Below are 12,783 nucleotides of genomic sequence, written 5' to 3' on the forward strand. Positions count from 1 at the left end.
CATCCATTGCTCCTGATGCGGTCTCCTCTACATTGGGGAGACTGGATGCCTCCTAGCAGAGCGCTTTAGGGAACATCTCCGGGACACCTGCACCAATAAACCACACCGCCCTGTGGCCCAACATTTCAACTCCCCTCCCACTCTGCCGAGGACATGGAGGTCCTGAGCCTCCTACACCGCCCTCCCTCGCCACCAGATGCCTGGAGGAAGAACGCCTCATCTTCCGCCTCGGAACACTTCAACCCCAGGGCATCAATGTGGACTTCAACAGTTTCCTCATTTCCCCTTTCCCCACCTCACCCTAGTTCCAAACTTCCAGCTCAGCACTGTCCCCATGACCTGTCCTACCTGCCTATCTTCTTTTCCACCTATCCACTCCACCCTCCTCCCTGACCTATCACCTTCATCCCCTCCCCCACTCACCTATTGTAGTCTATGCTACTTCCTCCCCACGCCTACCCTCCTCTAACTTATCTCTCCACGCTTCAGGCTCTCTGCCTTTATTCCTGATGAAGGGCTTTTGCCCGAAACGTCGATTTCGCTGCTCCTCGGATGCTGCTTGAACTGCTGTGCTCTTCCAGCACCACTAATCCAAAATCTGGTTTCCAGCATCTGCAGTCATTGTTTTTACCGTCAGTGCTAACCACTGAGCCACCATGGCACTCCAAAGGTGTTGGACTGAGGTGGAGAACGTTGAAAATCACACAGAATACCAGGTTATAGTCGAACAGGTTTATTTGAAAAACAAGGTTCCAGAGCACCTCTCCTTATTCCGTCAGCTAGTTGGGCAGAATACCGAGGACACAGAATTTATAGTAGAAGATCAAAGTGTCATACAACTGTTGTGATGCATTGAACAAGCCGACATTACTGTTAAGTCTTTAATCACTTAGAAGAGGGGCGCAGGTTTCCAATGATTAATATGTTTGATTAAAATAGTTTTAGACAGTGTCATCCATTTGCACAGCATGTTACTGTTAGTTATGTCTGTGTAACAGGACCCACTGCCTTTCTGTCTGGGCCCTCCCTTTCCGGGATCGAAACCCGATCTATCCTGATCCCAAAATAAAGCCCCGCTCCATTCTTCCGTTGACCTGTTCCATTTTACCTCGTTACCATCACCTCGGTATTCAGGCTGCCCTGAGACTTGGAGAATCAATCCTTGTTCTGCCCAACGTCACATTAATTGAGGAACCTCCGGCTTTTCAACTTTCCTGAAAGTGGTTCAAAATATCAGGTCTGGATCATTCAGGCAGGATCCAGTTGTGGAATCCAGTCCACACTTTCAGCACAGCCCATTTGTGCCCCTCAGGATAGTTCAGGAAGTCAATGCCCAGATGGAAAAAACAGAGAAAGTTGTAATTGAAACCCACTGGTCCCATTCATCATGTGTTCCTCAGACTATAACTCCAGTCAGACCAGTACATTTATTGCCAAGTGCTGCTATTTATTCAACTGCCTCTGCCCCTTATTTGAAACTACACTTGCAGTTAGGAAACCACCACAACCCTTTCTCACAGATGTTTAAATTAGTCATAGAGATGGACAGCACAGAAACAGACTCTTTAGTCCAACTCATCCGTGCTGACCAGATATCCTAAATTAATCTAGTCCTATATCGCAGCACTTGGCCCATATCTCTCTGTGCCCTTCCTATTCACATACCCATCCAGATGCCTTTTAAATATTGTAACTGTACCATCCCCCACCATGTTCTCTGGCAGCTCTTACGGCCTTATCAGAGGCTGTATGTTTTGTGCTCTAATCAGAGCTTCAGAAGAGGAACTGCATTATAAATGGAGATAAATGGACTTCAGAGCCACAGAAAGGCCAGGGAAAAGAGAGGGGCTAAATTATTCTTGCAGAGAGCTGTCACAAATGAGCTGAATCCCTTGTGTACTGTAAATATTCAATGACTCAAAGATATTTTGTTTTTAAATTGATTTCATGCATTAAGCCATTATCACTTCTGCCATTCAATCTCCCCTCTTTCAATCTATCATGCACCTTCCCTTTCATTCTTCTCCATTCTACAGTGATGTACTGGGGCTTTAAGATGTGTATTTTGTCCTTTTGTTTGAAGAGTGATTTTAAGACAGAAGTGATGAGCTGTCTATTTGAATCTAATACAGTAAACAGCTTCTGAGGACTTGGCTTTTTTTGTCAAGGTTGAACAATCGAAACAGCCTGAATGGGTGGGGATCAAACTCCCCCAGAGTCAGGACTTTTAATTTTAGCTTTTCAGTAATTTTTGCTGGAGTTGTGAAGCTGGGTTCTGGCATGTCTGTCGCTGCTTCTCTCTCTCTCTCTCTCTCTCAGAATGTTGATGGTTTTCCTTCTGGATTGGAGAATTGCCGGTGAGACAATCTATTTTACTGACTTGTCCTTTGCCAAGGGTGTGTCAATGGGATATTGCTATATTGTCTACTATACGAGTACGATATTACTATGTATTCCTGATGAAGAGCTTATGCCTGAAACGTCAATTCTCCTGCTCCTTGAATGCTGCCTGACCTGCTGTGCTTTTCCAGCACTACACTCTCAACTCATAATACTATATTGGAATAGTTAATTGTTAAATAATCTGTTATTTTGTTAAGTTTTCCAAAAGAGTTAAGTTATTCCAATTTCTTCTTTCTTTTGTTGTATTTTAATGTGGTATATGAATAAAGTGTGTTTTGTTTCAAAAGTGTTAGTTTGACCAATCAAATTGCAGCCAGACCGCTACGCCTGGCATGTATCTTTAAAATAAAAAAGAAGTTAGGGTCTAGGCGATCTTCTGAATATACTTTGAGGGTGTTTGGTCTGGTCCATAGCACCCTATTTTTGTTGTCAGTGAATTCTTTTAAACCTGTTATACCTCAAATTATTTCCGGTGAAGCACTAAACATTCTGGGGAAGAGTGATTAGCAACCTAGAAGGTGACATTAATGATATTGGTTCAAATCCTACCATGACAGATGATGGAATTTAAATTTAGCTAATTAATTGAGAATATTAAAATTTATCAGCAGGAATAGAGACCATGGTGGCTATAATCAATTGTTACAAAACCACATTGGTCCTTTGGGGAGGAAAATCTGCCACCCTTACCTGGTCTGGCCTACACATGACTCCAGACCCACAGTGGTGTTTGTGCATTTTTAACCACTGTCTGAATTGGTTGAGCAAGCCATTCAATTCAGGGACGATTAGAGTTGTTGGTCAGTTAATTACAGATAGCTATAGTTTGGCAACAATTGCTTGCTTTGACGGTGAAACCCACTTCCCAGTGAAAGAATGAAGGAAAACATAACATTAACAGTCTGCTGCCTTCTTTTTGTCCTGCCTGGTTTCAGATTGCAGCATTTGTAATGTATTACATTTGTCTTTCTCAGTGATTGACATCTTCCAGCCCCACTGCAATCTCCATGTCTTCAATATCAATTCCATACATGGTAGTTGTCTGTCCTTAAGGAACATTATCTGCAACTTCAGCATCATGTTTGACCCCAGGATGAGCTTCTATCTGCATGCCCTCCATGGCACTGAAAGCAGCTTTTCCCCACCAGTGGAGCAGGCCATCCAGAGATGCAGACATTTAAATTTCTCGCTGATGGGATGAGTGAGTCAGCGGCGAAATGTTCAAATTTGGATTAGCCTCCATTATGGATGATGTTACTGGTGAGTTACAGAGGTCTACAGCACCGAAAACAGGCCCTTCATCCCATTGAGGTTGTGTTTGTCAAAACAACCACCTTGTGATTCCTATTTTCCAGTCCTTGACTGTTTGCCTTTTATTCCGTGGTTCAGATGTGTACATCAAAACACGTCCTAAACGTCATGAGGGTTTCTGCCTCAGGCTGTTAGTTTCAGATTCTCAACACCCTCCAGATGAAGAAGCTTTTCCCCACATCTCTGAACTTCCTGCCCCTTACCTTAAATCTATGCCCCTTGGTTATTGATCCCTCCATCAAGGGGAAAAGTTTCTTCCTGTCTACCCCATCTATGTCCCTTACAATTCAATACATCTCAATCATGTCCACTCTCAATCTCCTCTGGTCCAAGGAAAGCCACCTCAATCTGTCCAAACTCTCTAACCCAGAAATCTTCCTGGAAAATCTCTTCTGCATCCTCTCCAGTGCAGTCACCTCCCCACTATAATGTGCATTTGAGAATTGCAAACAGTTCTATAGCTGGGGCCTAACCAACATTGTATACAGTCCCAGCATTACCTCCCTGCTCTTAAACTCTATACTTCAGCTAATAAAGACAAGTATCCCATATGCTTTTTTAAGTACTTATCTCCCTGTCTTGTCACCTTAAGAGACTAGTGAATGCACATTCCAAGGTCCCTCTGATTCTCAGTATTTGCCACAATCCTAATTGGTCATCATGTACTCCCTTGCCTTGTTTGTCCTGCCCAAGTACATCACCTCCCAGTTACCCAGATTGAATTCAATTTGACTCTGATCAACCCATCTCACCAGCACGCCTATGCCGTCCTGTTATCTAAGGCTATCTTCCTCACCATTTAGCACCCCACCAATTTTTGTATCATCCGCAGACTTACTCATAAATCCTCCTCCATTCAAACCTAATTGTTTTCTATAACACAAACAGCAAAGGCCCGAGCACTGTTCCCGACTGAAACCCACTGATTCCAGTCACAAACCAGCCCTTGACCATCAGCCTCTGCTTCCTGCCAATCCGCCAATTCTGGATCCAATTAGTCAACTTTCTCAAGACTTCATGGGCTTTTACCTTCGCTATCCCAGTCTCACATGAGGAATCTTATTAAAAGACTTGCTGAAGTCCAAGCAGACGACACACATGGTTACCTCTTCACAAATTCAATCAAATTGGTCAGACATGACCCCCCCTTAACAGAACCATGCTGAATGTTCTTGATTACTCCTTGCCATTCCAAATTCAGATTAATTCTGTCCCTCAGAATTTCTTCTTGTAATTATATTGATTGGCCTGGAGTTTCCTGGCATATCCCTTGCTCCTCCTTAAAATAATGGTAAGACATCGGTTGTCCTGCAGTTTTCTGACCCCTCTCCTGTGGCCAGAGAGAAGCTGAAAATTATTGCCAATGTCCCCGGTGGTTCCTCTCTTGCCTCACTTAACAGTCTGGGACACATTTTACTAGGTCTGCAGATTTATCTACTTTTAAGTCTATCAGACCACACAGAGCCTCCTCTCTGTCTGTGCTAATTTCTGTAAGAACACTGCAAGCCTTCTCCCTTTTTTTGATACCCACATTATTCCTCTCACTAGTGAACACTGACACCAAGTATTCATTTGGAACCACATGGGCATCCTCCACTCACAAATTATTGCTGTGATACTTAATGGACCCTACTCTTTACCGAGTTATCCTTTTATCCTTAATGTCTGTGTGAAACAGTTTTGTATTTGCCTTTATTTTACCTGTCACTGTCCCTTCATTTCCTCTTTTAGTTCTCTTTATTTTGAGTTCTCTTTGGTCCATTCTATAATCCTCTCAGGCTGTTGCTGTTGTTTCTCAGTTAATCCTTTCTTCAAACAAAATGCACTTTTTTAAAAATCACAAACCACTCAAATCCCCACCTCCTTGATGTACTGATTTACTTTCCCCAATCAGCAGTCCCCTGAAGCTGTCATTGTTTTTTTTTGTAGATATTTTTATTGAAATTTAACATTTTTGCAAATTTACAAAAATAAACAAAACTCTCAAATACAAACATTGATGTACAATTAAATCATATATACAATAGTCATAATTTAACAAAGAAAAGAGAAAGAAAGAAAACAAAAAAAGAAAAAAAGAAACGAAAAAAGAAAAAAAAACTCAACTTTCTACTAATCTAACCTATAACTAACCAGAGTGTATACCTAAGTCTCTTACATGCTCGGAATGTATAAGCATCAAATATAATAAACCCGTATTCGCGCAGGATTCCTCTCCCAAGGGGCCCCGGAGCAGCCTGGTCTGAAATCTTCACTAAATAAAAGCCCTTGTTAGGATAGCCGAAATATCTGCATTTATATAATTCAAAAAGGGCTGCCATATTTTATAAAATAATTCAGTCTTTCGGTGCACCATATTTGTGAGGAAGTCAAGGGGGATATATTCCATAATTAATCTGTGCCAATTTGAAAGTCCAGGGGGGCCCTCAGCCACCCAGTTCACCAAAATATTTTTCCTTGCACAGAAAGAGAGAATAGAAAATAGTCTCTTCCCATGCATATCCAGAGATGAAAGGTTCGAAAAGCCCAAAAGGAGAGATACAGGGTCCACCCTAATTTCCATTCCTAAAATTTCTGTCAGGGTATTTGCCACTTTAGTCCAGTATCTGCGGATTTTCTGACAAGTCCACAGACAATGTGCAAGAGTACCCACCTCTATTTTGCATTTGGGACACATTGGAGATGCTCCTGCCTTAAATTTTGCCAGTCGAGCCGGAGCTATATGGGCCCTATGAAGTATCTTTAGTTGGATAGCCTGAGTTCTGTTACAGATAGCAATTCTTCTAGCATTTTCCCAAATGTCATTCCACACATCCTCAGAGATTTCTAGCCCCAAGTCCTGCTCCCATGTTTTAAGCAGGTCATCCATGTCTCCTGAGACTCCATCATGTAGCAAATGGTATATAGTACTAACGGAGGATGCCCCGCTGGTCGTAAGACATTACGTTCTCTGTCTGATTTATAAAGACTATCTATTAATGTAGTCTTCCTCTGTATATAATCTCAAACTTGGAAGTATCGAAAGAGATCCCCATTAGGTATTCCGAATTTCAGACGCAGCTGCTCAAAGGATATCAGGATAATTGCCTAATTGCCTCAAGTATTTCTTGGACTGTTAAAGGGGTATTTAGGGCCGACACCTGTTCCGGAGTCAGGCCCGGGAAGGTCAAATTTTTAAAAAATGACTGCATCCTCCTAATCCTATCTTCACAATCCTGCGATCTATATAGTTCAGAATAAAATTCTTTAAAGGTCGCATTGATCTTTTTATGATCATGAGTCAGGGTACCTGTACTTTCCTTGATGGTCGGAATAGTTTGAGGGGCTTTCTTTTTCTTTGCAAGAAATGCTAAGTATCTACCCGGTTTGTCGCCATATTCATATAATCTTTGTTTCGCAAATAATATTTCCCTTTTAGCCGTTTGAGTAAGCGCGGTGTTTAAAGCTGTCCTAAGAGCTGTAATCCTCTGCAATTTTGTGATAGAAGGTCTATCAGCGTATGCTGTTTCGGCTGCTTTTAGGCGAGCTTCGAGCAGACGCTGTTGCTCTCCCTTCATTTTCCTCTGGGTCGCTGAATAGGAGATGATCAAACCTCGTGCATAAGCTTTGATGGTCTCCCACATCATTGACGGATTGCTAGCCGTACCAGTATTAATTTCTAAAAAAGTTTTAAGTTCTTGGGAGAAGTACTTTAAAAATTTGCTATCTTTTATCAGGAAGGGGTCCATACGCCAATGCCGAGCAGATGTCCCATTGTTCTTTACCTTAGTTTCCATGTATACAGCGGCATGGTCAGAGATTGCTATAGTACCTATTTTACAGGTTGCTATAGAGTTTAGAAAAATCGATGGGGCAAAAAACATATCAATTCTTGTGTGACATTTATGTGGATTAGAGTAGAAAGAAAAATCTCTACCCTGTGGATGGAGACATCTCCATACATCTACCAATCCTAATTCTTTATTCAGGTCCGCCAGTTGTCTAGATCTGGGAGATACTCCAGCGGCACTCTTGGGAATCCTGTCTATTTCCGGATCCATAATACAATTAAAGTCTCCCCCTATAATTGTATGACGGGCACCAAAGGCCATCAGTTTTGAAAAAGCTTCCGTTATGAATTTAAAGGGGTGTGCCGGGGGGCAGTATACATTTAAGATCCCATATTCCTCTCCATTTATGAGGGCTTTAATCAAAATATATCGTCCAGATTCGTCTTTTATCTGATTTAGAATTTTCAAAGGCAAGTTCTTCCGGACAAGGATAACGACTCCCTGCTTTTTGAATTAAAAGAGGAAAAAAAGGCCTGATCAAATCCGCCCTGTCGTAATTTTAAGTGTTCTTTATCCGACAGGTGTGTCTCCTGTAGGAGAGCTATATCAACTCTCTCCTTCTTAAGATTTGATAATATTTTCTTCCTTTTAACTGGCGAATTACTCCCCCTGACATTCCAGGTGCACCACTTAACCGACTGTTCAGCCATAATCATCTGGACAGATCCGAGACCCCTCGGGAGGGGAAACCCTATCTAGAACATCCCGAGCATGGAGCATACAAGATTTACAAAAGTAAAGACTCTCTGATACACTCAAAACAATATAACAAAAAACTCTTTCTAAGTATAAAAAATATAAAACATTCCGAATTGGAGATTTTCTCCCTTGTTCCCAGGGAGCGTCACTTCCTCTCCCACAGTCCATCTTACCCTCTTCCAACCAGTGCCCCACCCTTGACCCAGGTGTTCCTCAATAAAATGAGGAGAATTCAAATATAATATAAAGCTAGAGTTAACAGTGAACACCCCACCCCCCCCCCCCACCCCACATCTAAATATATTTGGAATATTAATACCATATATAACTATAAGATTACAATCTCAACATGTAATACTTAAATATAATACCACAAAATAACAGGGGAAAGAAAAACAACCCCGCTCCTAAAAACAGAAGTAAAATAGAATAAGGTAACCACCTCTCCCCATCAACATTAACCAAACGCCCCAACATATATATATATACATACACACATAGGGGAAAGATAAGAAAAGATGAAGGGATGTAAACCAAAATAATGGGAAAGGCAGACCAGCGTCCACAATCTCTTACAGTTTATTTAAGAGAGTCCAAGAATTCCTTAGCCTTCTCCGGTGATCCGAAGTTATATATGGATCCTTCGTGGCTAAGGCGTAGCGTCGCTGGATATCGTAAGGAGTACTGGATATTTAAGTCCCTTAAACGCTTCTTCGCCTCATCGAATGCCTTCCTCTTTCGGACCAAAGCTGGGGAGAAGTCCTGGAACAGCATGATCCTGGATCCTTTGTGGGTCATAGCTTGGGGATCTTTTCCCAGATTTCTTGAGGCTTCCAGGAGCATCTGCCTCTCCCTATAGCTCTGCAGCTGGAACAGGACCGGGCGTGGGCGCTGGGTTGAGCCGGGCCCACGTACTGTGACCCGGTAGGCCCATTCCACCCTTACCTGGCCTGATCCATTATGCAGATTTAAAAGTTGTGGCAGCCAATGCTCTAAGAATGCTGTCAGCTGACCTCCCTCTTCCTGCTCGGGCAGGCCCACCAACCGAATATTTTTTCTACGACATCGATTTTCGAGGTCATCAATGTGGTTTTCTAGGTTCTGGACTCGATTCTCGAGAAAACGGATGTGGTCGGCTGTTGATTTTATCCCAGTCTCTGAGGCTGCGGCCTTCGACTCCACCTCTCTGACTCGGCACTCCAATTCCTGAATGTCTCTGCCCTGCTTCTGCAGCTCGGCTGATAGTGCTTCTCTGCTCTGCCGAGACTCATCGATAAAAGCATCAATCTTCGCCTCCCACCTGGCAAACATTGCCTCAAAGCTCATCTTCATTGGTAAATCTCCTGAAGTAGCTGAAGACACCTTGTTGCAGCTGAAGAGGGTGAGGGTGGGGGAGGGGTCCCTGCTTTCTTAGAGCCGCCTGTTCCCTTCCCTTTACTCATTTTCCAGCTAGTATTAGACTATTTAAATGTACTAATAGGTAACTATTTAAGGTTAACAACTATTATAAATGGTTTAGTGAGTGTGGTGGGGGTGGATAGCCCACTTTTCCCAAGTTTTGGGTAGAGCACTGTGGACTCAGTCTTGCTGGGTCGCCGCCATCTTGGATCCCCCAGCTGTCATTGTTAAACCTTCTCTTCTCTCTCAAATCTAGTGAGTTGCTGGTTTGCCTCAGTTTGAATTTTCTGACTTTTGTCCCTCCAGTGTCTTCTGGCCCTTTCTGATATCAGTTTTTTTAATGTTTTTTTTACACAATCATAGGAAAAACATGCTCAGATCAGACAGAGCTAGCATCCCTCAGGGCAATTAATGAACCAGTCTGGTTTTTCCACAATCCATTTACATTATTCACTACTCCCTCCCTTTCTGGACTGTGTCTTACAATGTTGCTGTGGCAATCAGAGACAGGAACTTAAAAGAGTGTTTGACTTTCCAGTGGGGACCATTTCACTTGGTGCTCAGTGGAGCCAGAGCAATCCTTTGAAATGGCCAACATATGGGAGAAGCTAAAAAGTGAACAACGGAAGGAGCTGTGCAGTGTCCACAAGGAGAAGGTGAAGCTATTTTGTAAAACTGACAATCAGCCCATGTGTGTTGTTTGTCAAAGTTCAAAAAGCCACCAAAGCCATGAGCTGCTGCCTCTGGAAGAAGCGACTGAAGAATTTAAGGTGAGGAGATATCTCATCAAATAGAGAAACAGAATGTAATTGTCATTGACTTGGATTGAGTGTCTCTCAGCGCTAAAGGCAGTCCTGATAATGCATTTATATTTCTTTAGTTATTCTGTCACTCCATGGGCTGTCACTTGTATCATTGCTACAAGGAGCAAGGCCAGGGATGTTGATGAGTTAGACCGATGTCAGTCAATTAGCCCTCCAAATGCAAAGCCAAATCTCTTTTTACAGTATGTTTCAGATTAGAAGTCAGCACATACCTTTTACCAAAGCCTCTCAATCAGTTCAAACTTTCACGCAATCAAATGCAATAACAGTGACCAGGAAACTGAACAGTTCAATCCTCTGGCCATTTTCTGAGTTAATAAGCAAACACCTGGAAGTTTAACAAGGAAAAGTGAGGCCATTGCAATCTGTATGAATGCACCTTGGCCCAAATGAAAAGACGTAACAAAACTCCTTCCCATTTTAAAGAGGTGCAAGCTTCAAAACTCTAATCATTAAAAAAAAGGAAATTTACCCAATTAATTAATAAAGTTGCCACGTCTGAAACTGAACACCATCAGATGAAGCAAAGATAGTGCAAGGATGTAAAAGGTGTAATGGTGTAAATAGTGCAAGGATGTACAAATGAAAGGGAAGGAAGTCAGACTGATTGTGAGGGTGACATATGTGGAGAGATTGAATCGATTAGGACTGTACTGATTGGAGTTTAGAAGGAGCTTTTTAAATGAATTCTAAAATTCGAAAAGGATGACGCAAAGTAAACGCAGGAAGGATGTTCCCGATGACAGGGGAACCCAGAACCAGGGTCACTGTTTAAGGATATGGGATAAGCCATTTAGGACTGAGATAAGGAGAAAATTCTTTTGCCAGAGAGTGGTGAACCACAGAAATTTTGAATATTTTGGTCAAAATTTTGAATACTTTCAAGAAGGACTTAGATACAGTTCATAGAGCTAAAGGTGTAGGAGAAAGTGGGAAATTATCAGCTGTGATTGAATAACTGAACAGACTCACAGCTGAAGGGCCAGTTTCTGTTCCTATGTCTTATGGTCTTACTGGATAATACCTTCTATAAAACATTAAAAAAGAGATAACAGATAGAAGTAATGTTAAATGACTGAAGTAAAAAAAAACAGAGGAAAGAGACAACAGAAGAAATAGAAAAAAAAACAGCTGAGAATGCTTCCTGAAGGTGTGCAATTGTGAAATAGTGATTAAAGGGGAAAAACAGGTCCAGTGAGAGGTGCAGAGATAGGAAGATGTATCTGTTAGTCCAATGCTTAAACAGCATTCCTGAGCTTAGAGATATGGGAAATTGCAACGGATGAGAAGGTGACAAACCCTTCAAGGTGAGTGAGTCAAACTGGATTCAATCAGTGATAAAACTAGATATCCTCTGACCCTAGGAAGGAATTCTTCAGCACCTCTTATCGAGAGATGAATACAATCTGCAACACATTTTCACCGAGGTACAGGAACTGAAGGAAGCCAATGAGATGGGAAGGCTGGGTGGAATGAACTTGCTGGAAGAAACTAAAGGTATTAAAATCAATCGTCACAATTCCACAAGCAGTACTTGATGAATTTGTTAATAAAACAATCTCATCAGCCTATGGCTATTGCTGTAACTTTAGAATATTCAGGATATGAAAATAAATCAGATTTTAAAGACAGACATTTTGGCTCATCTCCCCCAATTGCTGGGTCCATGTTCAGATGACTGAGAGAAAAAATACAACTTGATTCACTCAAGTAAAACAAAGAACTGCAGATGCTAGAGATCAGAAGCAAAACAAAGCTGAAATTGTTGGAGAATCTCAACAGGTCCGGCAGCATCTGTGGAGAGAGAAAGAGTTAATGTTTCGAATCCAGTGTAGTATTGTGAAACCTTAATTCTGTTTCACTCTCCGCAGATGCTGCTGGACCTGCTGACTTTTGATTCTTATTTCAGATTTCCAGCATCTGCAGTATTTTGTTTTTATTTAGGTTCCACCATTCATTAGACTTGTTCTGGAATGGAAGGACTGTCCTTTGAAGACAGTTTGGGAAAACTGGGCCTAATTCTCTCGAGTTTTGAAGAATGAGAAGTGATCTCATCGATATTTACAAACTACTGAAAGAGATAGGAGGCTAAGATGACTCCCCTGTTGGACAGCACAGAACCGGGGATCAGCTAACAATAAGGGGGATGCCACTTCAATCCAACATAAGGAGAATTTTTATTTTTACTCAGAGGGTTGTGAGCCTTTGGAAATCTCTCCGCGCAGGGGGCCTTGGAAGCTCTCAGTCTTTGAGTGTGTTTAAAGTTGATATATTTCTGATTACTTGTTGGTGGACAGGGTTATGGAATGGTGTGGTCA

Source organism: Hemiscyllium ocellatum, chromosome 35, assembly GCF_020745735.1.
Source record: "Hemiscyllium ocellatum isolate sHemOce1 chromosome 35, sHemOce1.pat.X.cur, whole genome shotgun sequence".
Classification (NCBI taxonomy): domain Eukaryota; kingdom Metazoa; phylum Chordata; class Chondrichthyes; order Orectolobiformes; family Hemiscylliidae; genus Hemiscyllium; species Hemiscyllium ocellatum.